This window comes from Echeneis naucrates, chromosome 17 (genome assembly GCF_900963305.1).
Source record: "Echeneis naucrates chromosome 17, fEcheNa1.1, whole genome shotgun sequence".
NCBI classification, from domain to species: domain Eukaryota; kingdom Metazoa; phylum Chordata; class Actinopteri; order Carangiformes; family Echeneidae; genus Echeneis; species Echeneis naucrates.
Genome location: NC_042527.1, coordinates 4,061,494 through 4,067,493, shown reverse-complemented (window position 1 = coordinate 4,067,493; position 6,000 = coordinate 4,061,494).

The following is a 6,000-nucleotide window of genomic DNA, read 5'->3' as shown; positions in this document are numbered from 1 at the left end:
CTGCATCCGCTCTGCACTGCTCAGAAGATGTACTATAACTCTGGTTGAAGCTTCGGTCAGGAAACAAATAATCATGCTTGGCAGTGAAAAAAAAAAAACAACCTAAAACAGAACCCAAAATAAGCCCTGATTGGCAGACAATAAAAATCCAGTTTGTGTGAATACTTAGATCTCTATGACTCTCTTAATTACAAATTTTTATCAATCCTTTGGCTTCTGACATCTTCTGAAGCAAAATACAGGCAACGGCACACAAAGATATCAACAGCAACATCAACTGAAAAATGGCAGTATCGCTCAAAATTCTTCTCTCCGCTCACAAGATCACAGGTTGGCACGACTCTTTTCCTCAATGTATATCACATAGAGCAGGTACGAGCCAAGATTATATATGGCGAATGAATCCGGGCCAGGTCTCCTTGAGAAAAGAGGCAAGCATCGCAACGCTGTTAAAATTCACAGCACTCTGTTGCAGAGGCAGCAATTGGCTCAGGACTCCTGTGAACATCTGTAGTCAGTCTGCCAGCCTGCCGGCCGCAAAACAGCCAGTCAGACAGCATGCCAGTCAAACAGCAGTGGTATCAAATCATGAGGCAGAAAGATTTCAAGGTCGTCAGTCATATAGCCACTCACTTAGCCAAGCCATCCACTGCAGCAGAGAAGCAGTCAGCCAGTCAGTACTTTAACCAGCCTGTCAATCAAACAGAGGCTTTCAGAAGTGTCTTTAGTTATTCACCCAAGTTTTTCATTTTCTTGCTTGACAGATGAGAAATTAATGACAGGCCCATCTCTTCTAAAACAAATATAAAGTTGTAGTTCGAGGATGCATCTATTTTCTTAGATTGGCAGTAAACTGAGAATTAGAACGTTTAATCAGTCGATGTATGCCTTCGCATCATCACGTCATCATTTAAAGTATACTGTTGCATGACCGATCTGGCCATCTGCATCCATAATAAGACACCTGAAAACACATAAATACATAGCAAATACAACAATTTGCCTTTTGTTACTTGTGTTTCTTCCATCACTGGTTGTCAAGCCCGATATGAAGGATTGCTAGATTACAATGCAATCATCGATTTTTCGAATAAAATTTCAAATCAAATAGAGGCCGACAGTGTTTCTTAAATCATCGTAATCCATTTGGTTGGAGAGTTGATGATCAATACAACACATATTTAGTGTGCAGTATTTAAAGCAGCTGCGGTTTACCGTAGAATCCTAGGAGAAGAGGGCCCCTTAACCTTGATGTGTTGAAGTGAGCACAGTGTAAAATCTTTGAGAAGGCCCCCGCCGCCAAGGATGAACTCTCCACTCTACGAGCCATGCTTCTCAGAATGCCACTGCATACATCAGATGCTTCAGTAAATCATCAGGGTCAAAGCCTTCCAAATGTTCACTTTCAAACCACACTAAACTGAGTCACCCTACTTTGCTGCTATATTTTGCACTTGCAGTCATAACTGTCATCTCATGATCCTTTAAATAATGCTAGTTACAGGCCCAGGACACTTAATCCATAACATTTAGCTGTAAAGGAAAGTATGAGTCTTTTCATAGCCAACGAATAAATAGTCACGGCTGGTGTTTGTGTAAGTCTAACAACACACTACTATGTTGCCAGTTTTAGCGATAAAACCTTTTTGATTGTGTGTGTTGGTCAGTAAAATACAGAAACGTCAAATGAATGTAGCAATTATGAGGGTTTTTGAGATATGTTTGAAATTTGGACACATTTGGTTCTGCCGGAAACACACAGGTGTGCGTGCATATGCATGTGTGTGTGTGTTTATGTATGCACCTCCACGGTGTGTAGTTGTGCACATGTCAGGGATGTGTAGAAGTAAGGCACTTTCTATATATAAGTCATGCAATCACCCTCATGTTTTATGGCCAGTTCCCCAGGCGGTTAACTCCTGGGCGGACACACACCATGCATGTGGGCTAACAATCACTGCAGACAGGATGAGAAATAATGTCTCTCTCTCTCTCTCAGCGTGTGTGTGTGTGTGTGTGTGTGGTTGGACTTCCTCTCAGCCCTCTGCCACTCAGATGTAGACATTGTTATTATTTTAACATAGTTAGCAGCTGTGTTTTGGGTACGAAAACACGGTAATCATCCCCATCGCTGGGTTTTCTGTTGGTCGAGGGGTATTTATAACTGTGCCTCAGTTTCACCCAACTTTCTCATGACACAACACAGAAATTTCTCAAAGTCACAGACTCACATTTGGTCAATCCAGGGTCAATTTGACTTCATAGAATTATATGTGCTCATCCTCTTCATTTGATTAAATATAGGTTTTAGAAAGTCACCAATCCATTTAAACTACATGAACACATTAAAAAGTAAAATAAAAATGCTTTTCAAGGCTGTTACTCACAAACCAGACTCAAGATTGTTACTTTATATGTTGGTACCAAACAAAATAACATATGTAATTCAAGAAGGAGTTACTCAACAAGGTTTACATGAATATATCATGTCTGTACACAGCACTTTAGCTTCTCTCCCTCATCCCCTTTTTCCTCTCTCCCACGGTCAATGCAGACAAGAAAGAGTCCAGGTCTGCTGCAGGTTTGCCCAGTAAAAGTCATTAAACTGTTGGGATTTCATTTTCTAACAACGTGATAACCTTTTTAAGTTTCATAAAATAGTGCACAGTAATATATGGTGCTTTACAAGTGATAATGACTCAAACTGAATTGAAAAATAGTATATGAGTTGTCCATAGTGAGGCTTTTTTGTGAAGTGCTTAAGATAGATTAAACAGAAACACAACATGTTTCAAGGGGCTATTGAAGCAAACTAAAACATTAAATTTGCTGTATCTACACCTTCATAAAGGATTTTGTCATTAAGCCAGTCATTAAGCCCTTTACTCACTTTAGTTAAACAAGTATCCAAAACCCCTGCGGTGTTTTCATTTTTGCACCTACAGATGGTACCAGAAGCAAATAAGGTTACTGCCAATGCTCTACCCACTCTGCCCAAGAGTGAGTGGGAGAGTGACAGACTGACAGGTAACATAAGTAGTGCAAAACAGATACCTCACTTTACTTTTCTTAACCTGCCTACACAGAACTCTAGCTGTGACTGTGAGCAATAAAGGCAGTGCTAGTTCAAAGCAGGGAAGTGGTACGTCTCGTCTGACAAATGGCACATTCTTGCTTCCTAGCTTTCAATTTAATCTATCTGGCACCTGCTTTCATGACATGAAAGTCCAATGCATGCACCCACCAGTTCACCTTCTTTTTCTAGCCCACCTACAGACTTCCTCTTCCTCCATCATGATCCTGGAGGAATGGGCTGTTTGATCAGTTATATTTAAACAAAAAAAAAAAAACAAACAAACATAAAATTGACATCCAGACATGCAGACGTTTTGCAGCTTGAGACTGTGAATTTTGGCCTTGCCAGACTTCCACATCTCCCACCAAACACTCTCTCACACACATACTGATCCCAAACTCAAATTATGGCCTTGGCACCTTTCCTTCTCCTCCTGTTTTGTTGGTAACCCACATGCAGACCTTTAGTGCCAGCAGAGTGTGGCAGAGGGTCACTGTTCCCCACAGTCACCCAAGATTCACAGACTTTCTTCTTACCCCCCGATCCTCTTGGCTACTGTCGGTCCCCCCACCAGAAAATCCATGTCCAAATTTTCCGCTCGAACCAAAAAGAGATGTTTGACTGCTGGTCACGCTCGCCTGGTGCCCTCATGTCGCTTATGGCAAACTGAGTACACACACACTGACAATGAGACTGTTTTCATCTTAATACTTCTGAAGTTCATTAATTACCTTGTTTTCATTATAGTGCAACAACATCCAGGTTTGATGTGAATGCTTATGTGTACCCTGAGTGGACAAGCAAGGGAGTTTAAGAAAGTGGGATATGAAAAGAAATGAAAATACTACTGGGTGTTCTGGGCATCGCTGCATGTAGAGTGGGCATGTCCCTAAAAAAAGATGAGGGTTAGGGACAATGTAAGCACTGTATATGATCTTCAGTGCTATACAGTGTACTACTTGACCAAAATACCCAATTTATAATTAAATGAAAAGCTAAAATTTTTAAATAAGGATTATATGCCCACACTGGTGTTTTCACAGCGCTTTTCACAAATGCTATGAATTTAAAAATGCTCTCATAAAGAGGTTCAGTGAGTAGACCTGGGTAGAAGGCAACAACTTCCTAGCACAAAGAATGTGAACAGAAACCAGAGATTTTTACATTCAAACGTCATCCCTTGCACTTTAACCTTCTTTTTTTTAGCATGGGCTCTTGATGAGCAACATATATCACACAGGCTAGCATGCTGTCTAAGTAGAAGAGAAGTGATGTACACACAGCCACAGACAGCTCTGAGTGAATGATGGACTTCAGTTCAATGCTGAACTTGAAACATTTCCCCTTGTCATTTTAGGACATCCTCAGATATCAGACTCAGGAGTCAGACATCAGACAATAAAGCATCAGGTCTCAGGCGAAAAGACATCGGAGTAAGCTGGGGAGTGAGGATAATTTACTAGAACTAGTGAATGAGGTTGCATAAAAGCTATTTGGATTACTCTTGCCTTTAATGGAATGATTTAACAGTGATAATTCAAATGAACAAATATCATTCACATTTCTTTAAGCTAATGAAAGAGATGTGTTCTGAAGAAATGGCATTATAAAAGTCTTCCTAAGTATAAAAAAGATGTGAGTCCTGTACTTCAGCCTGTATCAGTCACCTGATCTGAACCCAGTGAAGCAACAATGGGAAATTTTGGACTGATGTCGAAAAACCCAAGAGGAGTGTTCAACTGTTAAGTGAAGTTTAGCGAATGAGAGCCATTGAGCATTTCAGTTGGACACTGGATCTTGGTATACGTATGCACTAAGAGACCTTGTTCGATATGATGATAGTTGTGAAAGTTTTGAAAGCGCAACAAAAATTTATTCTCCTGAAAATACATATCAGATGATTTCAGAAACCAGAAACCAATCTGCTAGTTTGCTAAGTGAATAAGAAGTGTGTCCCCAACACTGATGAACATGAATCATATAGCCCAGATATTGGGCTTTTTTTTTTTTTTTTTTTTTTTTTCGGTTTGACAGCACAGTGCAGCCAGTTGAAATTCATCCCTTGTGTGATGACATGAGAGCGCGGCCAAACCCTCCAGTATGTTTGCCTAGCTACCTGGTCCCGAGAGGGGGAGTCAGTAAACAGGTGAAAATGCTACAAATAGAATCTAGCCACTTAAGAATATAGTCTTGAGCGAGGGCAGCCTGGTCCCGGGTCTGCGTCACCACTGACCTTTTTGTTGTTTGCTGAAGGGATTTGATTTCACCTCTACCTCTGGTGCAGATTTTTTCAACATTTACACATAAGCTGAGTAGGATAAAATGGACGTTTTGTCCAGGATAGAGAAGATGTGGTACTTCAGTCATGGGCCAAATGATATCAGACGTACGATGAGCTGATTCTGGAAAAGAAATGGTTTTGCATCTTCACCTTCTATAAGAAAGCATGCACTTTTCTTAATGTATATCGCATTCATGCATTTCATGGTGGGGTCAGAGGCCAGGACAGCACGGAAGTAGGGCTTGGGATTTATATGAAAAGTATGGAAGGTTCAGTTATTAAAAACACTTGTAATTAGTCCATATGAAAGTTCTCATTAGGAACCTCTGCTGTGAACAATCTGACGATTGCTTTTAGCAGCACTGGCTGATTACAAACTATAAATATCTTTTTGTGCGAGTTGGACGCTGTGGTAAAATTCTTTGGCGTATTCATCAATTCAGTGCTTAGCCTACAGCCCCCTCTGGTGGCATGATATAGGTAGACCGCTCTTATTTCTGCATATGTGAGAGGAAAAAAAAAAAAAAATACATTTAGAATTACTTGAAAACTCAGCAACCGATAATAATAATTATCTGGACTACATCAAGGTTCATAGCAATATGAGCCACTGACACACATTAGCTGTGGGTCTAAAGTAAAA